This window comes from Dasypus novemcinctus, chromosome 22 (genome assembly GCF_030445035.2).
Source record: "Dasypus novemcinctus isolate mDasNov1 chromosome 22, mDasNov1.1.hap2, whole genome shotgun sequence".
NCBI lineage: Eukaryota > Metazoa > Chordata > Mammalia > Cingulata > Dasypodidae > Dasypus > Dasypus novemcinctus.
Window position 1 is genome coordinate 72,210,088 of NC_080694.1, and position 10,757 is coordinate 72,220,844.

The following is a 10,757-nucleotide window of genomic DNA, read 5'->3' on the forward strand; positions in this document are numbered from 1 at the left end:
GAAAATCAATCAATGTAATACACCACATAAACAGAAAAAAGAAAAAAAAATCATATGATAATATATATGAATGCAGAAATTGCATTTGACAAAATACAGCACCCTTTCCAGATAAAATCACTGATAAAGGTAGGAATAGAAGGAACCTTTCTGAACATGATAAAGGGTATATATGAAAAACCCACAGCTAACATCATTGACATTGGTGAAATCCTAAAATCTTTCCCTCTAAGATCAGGAACAATACAAGCATGCCCAGTATCAACCCTCCTATTATCATTGTGATAGAAGTACTTGCTCAAGCACTGAGGAAAGAACCAGATATAAAAGGCATTCAAATTGAAATGGAAAAAGGCAAAATTTCACTATTTGCAGATGACATGATCCTATACAAAGAAAGATCATATACACAGAAATCTACAACAAAGTTTTTAGAACTTATAGGTGAGTTCAGTAAAGTCACAGGTTCTAAAACCAATGTACAAAAATCAGTAGCATTTCTGTACACCAATAATAATCAATCTGAAGAGGAAATCAAGAAAAAATACCATTTACAATAGTAAAAAAAAATCAAATACCTAGGAATAAAAACTAAAGATGTTAAAGATGTATGCAGAATACTACACAACACTGTTAAAGGAAATCAAAGAAGACTTAAATAAATGCAAGAATATTCCCTGTTCATGGATAAGAAGACTAAATATCATCAAGATGTCTATCCTAACCAAAGTGAACTACAGATTTAATGCAATCTCAATAAAAATCAACACAGCATTCTCTAAGGAACTGGAAAAACTAACTATGAAATTTATCTGGAAGTTAAGGAGGCCCCAAATAGCCAAGGACATATTGAAAAAGTAAAATGAAATCAGAGGAACCACACTACCTGACTCTAAAACATACTACAAAACTATAGTTGTTAAAATGACATGGTATTGTCACAAGGATAGATATAATGACCAATGGAACCAAATTGAAAGTTCTGATATTGATCCTTGCATATACAGTCATCTGATATTCACCAAGGCTACCAAGACCACTCCACCTGGAGAGTATGGCCTCTTCAACAAATGGTACCTGGAGACTTAGATATCCATATGCAAAAGAATGAGACAGGATTTCCATCTCACATCTTATACAAAAATTAACTCAAAATGGATTAAAGATCTAAATATAAGAGCCACGACCATAAAGACCTTGGAAAACAATGTAGGGAAGCATCTACAGGAACTTGTAATAGGAAATGGCTTCATGAACTTCACACCAAAAGCATGAAGAGCAAAAGAACAAATAGAAAAATGGGACTTCCTTTTAAAGCATTTTGAACCTCAAAGGAGTTTATCAAGCAAGTGAAAAGACAGCCTATCCAATGCAAGAAAGCATTTGGTAAACATATATCTGATAGGAGCCTAATATGCACCATATATAAAGAAATCTTGGTTCACAAGACTCTCCTGTTACTTTTACCAGAACTGTAGTTGGTGATGGGTTTTTATGTATACCCAGGGGACCTGAATCTCTGGACTGACCATGTGATAGCCAAGCCCTGAGCCTCAATAGACTTGCAACTCCTACACTCTGGTTTATGGGACTTACACCACTCAGCTAACATGGAGATGAAGAAGGTCGACCACCACAACAGGGAGCCAAGAGTACCTACAACTGAAAGCAGGAGAACTGCATCCTGCATCCATGTGGAATCTAAGCCCCCTCTTGATATAGATGTGGAGTGGACAGAATCATTCCAGGGTCTATAGGATGGAGGAATAGAGTATGGATTAGAGTGGACTTACCGATATTCTATTCATGAACTATTGTGATTAGTAATCAAAGAAAATGTGGCACTGGTGTGGAGAATGTGGCCATGGTGGCTGCTGGGGGTAGGGAGTGGGAGGAAGAGATGAGATGTGAGGCATTTTCAGGACTTGGAGTTGTCCTGGGTGATGCTGCGGGGACAATTACCAGACATTGTATGTCCTTCCACGGTCCACCCAGAGTGTGGTCTATGATGTGGACCATTGACCATGAGGTGCAGCGGTGTTCAGAGATGTATTCATCAAATGCAATGAATGTCTCATGATGATGGAGGAGATTGTTGTTATGGGGGGAGGAGTGAGGTGAGGGGGTTGGAGGGTATATGGGGACCTCATATTTTTTGAATGTAATATTAAAAAATAAATAAAGACAAAAATTAAAAAAAAGAAACACAGAAGACTACAAATATTAGAGAGGATTTGGAGGAACAGGAACCCTCATCCAGTGTTGGTGGAAAAGTAGAAGGATCCAGCCATTGTGGAGGACAATTTGGAGATTCATCAAAAAACTAGCTGTAGATTTGCCATATTTCCCAGCAATTCCACTGCTGAGTTTGTACCCAGAAGAACTGAAAACAAAGACATGAAGGAACATGTGCACACAAATGTTCATAGTGGCACTACTCACTATTGCCAAAAGTTGGAATCAACTCAATGCCCATCAACAGATGATTGGATAAACAAAATGTGGTAAATACATACAATGGGATACTACTCAACTGTAAGAAGGAATATATTACTAACAAATGGAATAAAATGGATGAATCTTGAGGAGCTTATGATGAGTGAAGCAAGCCAGGCATTGAAGGACAAATATTACATGATGTCTCTGTTATGAATTAAGTTAATCAATTTCTCTCAGAAAGCTAGAGACTGGATGATAGGTTTACAGGAAATAGAGATGGAGAGGAAGGATGTGACCTGTTGTCTACACAGGAGAAATCTATGATAAAGTGGAGGTAAGTAGCTGTGCAGAAAAGGGATAAGAAGGAGGCATAGGGATACTATTGGATGGGACTTTGCAGGCTTGAGGAGTCTAAGGTTGGGAGGATGGGTCAGATGGTCCATGGAACTGGGGGGAGGGCTTGAGGGGAGAAGATGAGCATGGGAGATTGTCAGGTACATGGTTGAAACTACAATTTTGAGAAAACTCGTTAGAAAATATAATAAGGAAGTGTTACTTGTTTAAAGTGTTTGACAGGGAGAATCTTGCACAGGGTGCAACTGAGACAGTCTTCTGTGGAGTGTGTGAGTGCTCATCTTGTCATATTGTGTTATATCAGTGGGTGAAGACCCATATAATGAGTGAGAATTTGTTGTATCCCCATCCTGGGGAGGCCCGAGGTTCTGAAACAGAGGAGAGTGTATCTGTCGAGAGCATGGATTGTTTCCAGTGGGGGAAGACAGATTAGTGTGTCAAGCCCTCAACATTGTTGCAAGTATCTATGAATCTTGTCCTTCAAGCAGTGAGGCTTGGTTGTCACCGTGGGTCCTTAGGAGAGGGGAAAAAAGAAATAGAATAGATGGAAGAGGGGATAACTGTGGGGCAATGGAAGTGTTCTACAAAATAGTGCGATGATGTAATTAGACCATGTTAAATTTCAATGAAAATTTATAAAATGGTATAGTCTAAATTATAAACCATAGTATAACCAAAAATTTAGAAAATGTATAGTTTGAAATATAAACCACAATATAGATCATAATGGAACCATTGTTAGTAGCTGTGTTTCAATATCTGTACATCAGCTGTAATAAATATAACATACACATGTAAAAAGTTCATTGCTGGGAAAGGGGGAAAGGGATTTGATGTTGGGTATATGGGAGCTCCCTATATTGTATATGTGACTTTACTCTGATCTAAAAATTTATGAAGACAAAATTAAAAATAAAAGTAAAAGATTGTAGACACTGAGGAAGGAATGGAAGAGTTGACCTTGCCATTGTATATACAGGCCAACATCTATTATTGTGATTAAAGGCAAAACATCAAAAACAAAGTTTTATGATATTTTTCATTTTTAATATCTTTATTTTTTACTTAATTTTAAATTTTTATAAATTCTTATATGTTCTCTTTCTAATCTTTAAACCTATTATTACTATTTCATTTCCCTACTAGTTGAATTTGGCAATATATTAGGCTTCATTTTGGAAGAAATTTGAATAACAAAAGGGCTCAACTATGGCAGGGGAGGAGCACTGGTGTGGGGTGTTATTGACAGGGGACACTTGGTTGCGAGGGAGTTTTCCAGGGACTGTATATATGATATATAAGTATTTTTGGATGTTAGTTAGGCACTGTCATAGCAAATAGAGTTACACATGACAACTGAGGGAGTGCTGAGTTCCCATCCTGGGGAGTTCTTTCTCAATCCCCAGTGGAACAGCAACAATCCCCAAGTGCAAGGTCAAAGATCTGTGAAGAATGATGGTCCAATGATGGGCCCTTGATACTGATGACTATGTTTATGAGTCTGTGTGTTTGAAATTTCAACCAGACCTAGAGCTGCAGGATGCTGAGAGTTACCTCCTGAGAACCTCCACATTGCTCAAATGTGACCACTCTCTAAGCCAAACTTAGGATGTAAATGCATTACCTTCACCCCAGTGTGGGACATGACTCCCAGCAATGAGCCTCCCTGGTGCTGAGGGATTACTACCAGCACCAGCTGGTGATAAAACTAGTAAATGACCTTGAATAAAAGGGGGAAATGGTCAAGACAAATGAGTTATGTGGCTAAGAGACTTAAAAATGTGTTGGGAGGTCATCAGAGGGGCTGTGCTTATGCAATTCTCAGAAGGATCCCAGAGACAGCCAAAGTAGATACATCTCCAGGTAGTGGTGATCCTGAAGGCTATGGACACACAGGTTCTCTGGTCATGGCAGATGGCTTTGGAGTTTAGTGCTTTGCTAGTGAACCCTAATTTGGAATTTGTGCTTCTGAGTGTGATGGAGTTGGACTCAGATGTGACCTCTTTACTCAAGCCTCTTCTGTCAATTTTACTGAACCTGTGGTTGGTGCTGAGTTTGGTATATTCTCAGAAGACTTGAGTCTCTGGACTGCCCATGTGTCAGCTGGGCCCTGAGCCTTGGCAAAGTTGCAACTGCTACTCTCTGGATCATTGTACTTACCCAGGTCAGCTAACAGGGAGGTGAGGATGGTCAACCAGCACACCAAGGAACTGAGAGAGTCTACAACTGCAAGCAGAAGAATCACATTCATCAGCCATGTCTGAGCCAAGCCCCCTCTTGATTTAGAGATGGAGTGTACATCTCCATTCCATGGTCCACAGGATGGAGGAATAAAATATGGATTACAGTGGACTTACTGATATTCTACTATAGAACAATTGTGATTCTAGTAATGGAAAAAATTGTATCTTTGATGTGGAGACAGTGTCCACAGGAGTTGCAGGGAGATTGAAGAAGTTGTGTGATATGGGGGCATTTTTGGAACTTGGAGTTGTCCTGAATGATATTGTAGGGACAGATGCTGGACATCATATATCCTGCCATAACCCACTGAATGAACTTTGAGAAAGTGTAAACTACAGTGTAAACTATAATCTAAGCAGTGTAGTAGTGATCCAAAATGTATTCACCAAATTCAATGAATGTACCACACTGATAAAAGAGGTTGATGATGTGGGAGGAGTGGTCAGGGTGGGGAATGGGGCATATTGGAACCTCTTATACCTTTTAATGTAACACTTTGTGAGATGTATGTATTTTTAAAAAAAACATAAAAAATCTTCAACTCTAAAAAGGAGAAACTCTTGGTGTCCCCTAAAGATCTGCTCCCCAAATAGTCTTCTGTGGAAGACAACATTGGCCCCCTGAGAAGTCCACACCCCAATCCTGAGAATCTGCAAATATGTTAACTTACATGGCAAACATTTCTTTGCAGATGTGATTAAGGATTGGATTTTTAGGTGGTGAGATATCCTGGATTATCTGGTGTGTGCATTATAATCACTAATTCTTGAAAGCAGTGTGGTTAGAGATATGCAAATAAGACAAGGTACTGTTACTGGCTTGAAAATGGAGGAAGAGGGCCTCTGGCCAAGGCACACTTCTAGAAGCCACCTCCTTATGCTCATAGGCAACAAAAAAAATGAGGATGCCAGTCCTATAACTGCACAGGACTACATTCTGCCAGTAATTCCAAGAAGTAGGGATGAGCCCTCCCCTGAGCTACAGAAAGGATAGCTTAGCAGCTTGCCAACACCCGATTTTATCCAGGTGAGACCCATTTCAGACTCTTGGCCATCAGAATTGAAAGGCAGTACATTTGTATTGTTTTAAGTCACTACATATGTTGTAATCTTAATGGTGGCATAGAAAACTAATCCCTTCTCTGTGTCTGTGGTTGACAATTTCATCCTTCCAAGTGCTCATATCAGCAAGGTAATCACCGTCCCTGACTTCTTTCTCTCTTATCTTACATCAGAGCCATCAGAAAACGATTCTGGCTTCCTCTCCTGTAATTACCCAGATCCACCTCCATCTATTACCCTGGTCTGAGCCATCACCTCCCACCTGAACTACTGCCATAACCTCCTCATTGATCTAACCATTGCCTCTCACAGTCTGTTTTCATCAGAATAACCAGTCATCCTTCAAAAATATAAATCAAATCACGTATCACTTTCCTGAAAACCCGGCAATTGCTCCCCACATATCCAAGTTCCCACAATGGCCCGCCAGGTCAACACGATCTGACTACCCATTAACTCTCTACCATCCTCTCTGACTACTCAACTCCCCAACTCTAAAATAGCCACACCACCCTCCTCACTATTCTTCAACTCCATGCTCTATCCTCAGCACTCCTTCCTTGTATGCTCATCCCCTTTTCCGCCTCTTCATCTCCTCCATGTCTCTCCTTTTATCTCCTTCTTGCTTGTCTAGAGTCTTCCAAAAGTGTTCTAGATGGAGAATTCCAGAGCCTTTAGTTTAGGGATTCTAAACTGGGGTACCCTGAGCTTGAATTGACAATTCAAGTAAACATTATTCTTGTGGGAATGTGTTGGAGAAGGTACGATATATTTATTAAATAATACACAGTTTAATGTGGACTTAGTATGATTTTTATTTTGAGGTAGTCTATTCTGAGTGCAGTGGATAACTGCCTACAAAAAGTTTAGTAAAGATGGCAGAGAGGTCTTATGACACTGTGGGAAAATGTAAATGAAAATGGCCATTTGAACAGATGTTGAACTATGTTACTTTATGAGGTATTGAAATGATGGGAAAGTTGTAAAAGGTAATTTTGAATAACCCAAAAATTTAATTTAAATACATGTCTATGTTAAGTATTGAAAACTATCTGATGTTACATTCTTTTTTTTAAAGATTTATTTATTTCTCTCCCCTCCCCTCCCCTCCACCCTGGTGGTCTGTTCTCCATGTCTATTTGTTGTGTCTTCTTCTTTGTCCGCTTCTGTTATTGTCAGCAGCACGGGAATCTGTGTTTCTTTTTTTTGTTGCCTCATCTTATGTCAGCTCTCCGTGTGTGCAGCACCAAAGAAAGGCAGGCTGCACTTTCTTTTGCTCTGGACAGCTCTCCTTATGGGGCGCACTCCTTATGCATGGGGCTCCCCTATGTGGGGGACACCCCTGCATGGCATGGCACTCCTTGCGCACATCATGCTGCTACATTCTGAGGAGGAGCCCATGATTTTCACCTGACTAGCAAAGAGGTCCCTGGAACAAAAAAGGTTAAGAAGCCTTGCTTTAGGTCAACCATTACTTCTTTTATTTCCATTAATTAGTGGTTACAATGTCATTGGCTTAAATACTTATTTGCTTCCTTGTTGAAGAACAAAAAAACATGACAAACTTATTAAAAATTCTCCTTAATTCCTAAGTGGCTTAGCATTTTCTTTTATAATTGACTAACCATGGATCTAAATTAATGTACTAAAAATTTAATAATGTTAACAATAACAAAATAGTAATTTTGTTGCTCACATTAAAATGTGTTAGCCAAGAGGGATCACACAGATAGACAAGCCTAAATCTATCTACACAAGTAATACAAGCATATTTCCACATGTGATTTCATGTAAGAATAGATCAGAACATCTAATAAATCCTTTATAACAACTGATATCATAAAACAAATTCACAATAGGTTTCCATAGGTATTGTCCATCTGTTCCAGTTTCTCTTATATTATTTAGGAAGGCTTTGTTTAATGAACTAGACTAGATAATCCCATTTATTTTTTGTACACAATTCCCTTTTTTTATAAATATTTTAAACTATTTGAGACAAGGTATGCATTAAAATTTCCACTTTCTCATTGTATGATTATTAATGCCTCAGAAGATGTGTGAGATTGCCTAAGTCAGAACTTCCTTCTGATCATCCTACTCATGGCCTCCTTCACCTCCCTGTTCCTCAAGGTATAGATCAGTGGATTTAGTACAGGAGTGATCACACTGTACATGATGGCGATGATTGCTTCCTGGTCCATGGTGCTACCCACAGTAGGACGAATATAGGTGAAGAGAACAGGAACATAGAAAAGAATAACAACCATGAAGTGGGAGGCACAGGTGGACAGTGCTTTCTGAAGCATTCTGCAAGAATGAGTCTTGAAGATGAGGTATGTGAGAATGGAGAAATAGGAGAGAAGTGTCAGAGAGAAGGAGCCTATAGCAATGGTTCCTGTGACAGTATTAATCAACCACTGGTTGAGGTCAATGTTCCCACAAGCCAGTTCAGCAGTGGCTTAACATCACAGAAGAAGTGATGGATATGGTTGGAACCACAGAAGTTCAAGCGAGAGGTCATTATGGCGTGCAGCAGGGCATGGAAAAAACCAATGACCCAGATTGTGCTGGCCATCTGAATGCAGAACTGATGATTCATGATGACAGTGTAATGAAGTGGTTTGCAGATAGCCACAGAGCGGTCCAATGCCATCACACCCAACAGCAAGGTCTCCGTACTGCCCAGGAAGTGGAAGAAATGCAGCTGGCTAATGCATCCCAAGAAAGAAATTGTTTTGTGTGAAGAGATTAAGTTCTCCAACATCTTTGGCACTGTTACCGTGGAGTAGCAGATGTCTAGCCATGAGAGGTTTCCCAGGAAGAAATACATAGGAGTGTGGAGTCTTGGGTCAGAGATGACGATCATCAGGATGGCCCCATTCCCAGCCACATTGCAGATGTAGATCATGAGGAAAATGATAAAGAGAAGAGGCTGCAGCTCTTGGATGTCTGTCACTCCCAGGAGGAAAAATTCAGTGACTGAGGTTTGATTCAGCATCACTGGAAGAAAAGACAAATAACGTCTGGGAAATATTCACTATGGAGGGTCAAATCCTTCCAGCCCTGGATCTTTGTCCAAGACTAAAATGCTTTGAGGACAAGTATGGTTCTTTTAAATGACCCAAAACACCGAGCTTTTACACATCATGGGCCATTAGACTATTAGACATTAAGGTTATATCTGGACATTGACTGTAAATATTTTCATAGTCAGGTTTTATAAGATGGAAAAACTTTGAGAAATTTCCTCACCTCTACTACACTTCCAATGAGGGTTGGTTTCAAAACATCCCAATACCTCTTTCACCGTCATATACAATTTGCATATTTTAAGACTTTTACCATCCGGTTTAAAATATATCAGATATGCTCAACACCATTACTAATTCTCTGACCCACAAAATGGAATTGCATGAAAATTCCATTTAGAAAAAAATAATTTCCTGATATTTAAAGAAAATTAGAAATTAAACTCAATTCTCAATGCTCATCATGTATTTTAAAAATATCTGGTTTTCATGTATATGCTCTGGAGAACATCTGCAGAATCAGGGTGTTGAATTGAAAATAAGATATGGCAATAAAAATATGGGAAGTAAAGTGGCTTCATAACCCACCACATATATTGTAGCTTACCATAAAGAGGGAAATTTGTTTTAAATCCTGGATTTTTAATTTTAATGAAAGGAAGAAGTCATACCATTCTGTAACAGGTAGAATATACAGGTAACTTCGCAGTCTGTCTCCTCTAGTTCGTACCTGATTGATTGTTCAGATAAATAGACAAGGATGCTTTTTAGTTTTACATTCCCAGTGATCATAAAATAATAGAAAAATATTTGAGGTGATAATTCAGGCTGGGATCTCAGCATCAGTTCTACATCTTCCAAAAATTCTGCCTACCTTTCTGAAACTCTGCATGCATTTTATGAGCCAAAGATGTCTAGCCATGAAAATTGAGAAAGAATATGTCCTCTGGGTGCTGAAAAGAACTATTGTAAGAATAAACAGGGCAATCTTTTCTTCCCTTTAATGTAGCTTTGGGGAATTCCTATCTTGAATTCCATTTTCCCTTCTTTTTCTCTTCTTCTCTTGGAAAGCTTTGCCCTTTATTTCAGGACCATTGACAGCAACACAAGTCTCAATTGACTGTTATGTTCCATAGTTGACATTCCTATTTCTTGGCACGGAGGTATGGATTTGCTTTCTCATTTGAGGGCTCCCTTGGAAAATACTCTATGGTTTATAAAGTGGGAGGAAAATTGGCATAAGTGTTAGGGAATGTGGGCAAGTCACATCCTATTACTAATATAAGAATATTATTACCTTTAATATTCTCTCCTTTTTCAAATTGCTCCAGTTTGTGGAAATCAGAGAAAGAGGACTTGAAATCATGAATAGGCTAAACCTAGTTTGGGGTGACATTTTCTGTTCCTGTAACCTTTTCTTCTGAGCTTGTTTTACTGTAGGTCATATAACCTAAACCTGCACAGAAAACTTTGACTCTTGTCTTTTAGGCCACCTTTCAGACAGCAGGAGCAGAACTCACCTTCCTTGGAACCAAGATTATGAGAGTTAGGAGTCATCAGAATAAAACAAAGGGATGGGTCCCTCAACAAGGAAAATCTGGTACAGAGGCATATTACCACCATGTGC

General features: G+C 39.1%; 1 pseudogene; it reads right to left on the reverse strand.

The window, feature by feature from the left end:
- Positions 1 to 8,173: 8,173 nt before the first annotated feature.
- LOC101428985 (olfactory receptor 12D2-like) lies at positions 8,174 to 9,099 on the reverse strand (annotated as a pseudogene).
- Between the last annotated feature and the right edge of the window lie 1,658 nt (positions 9,100 to 10,757).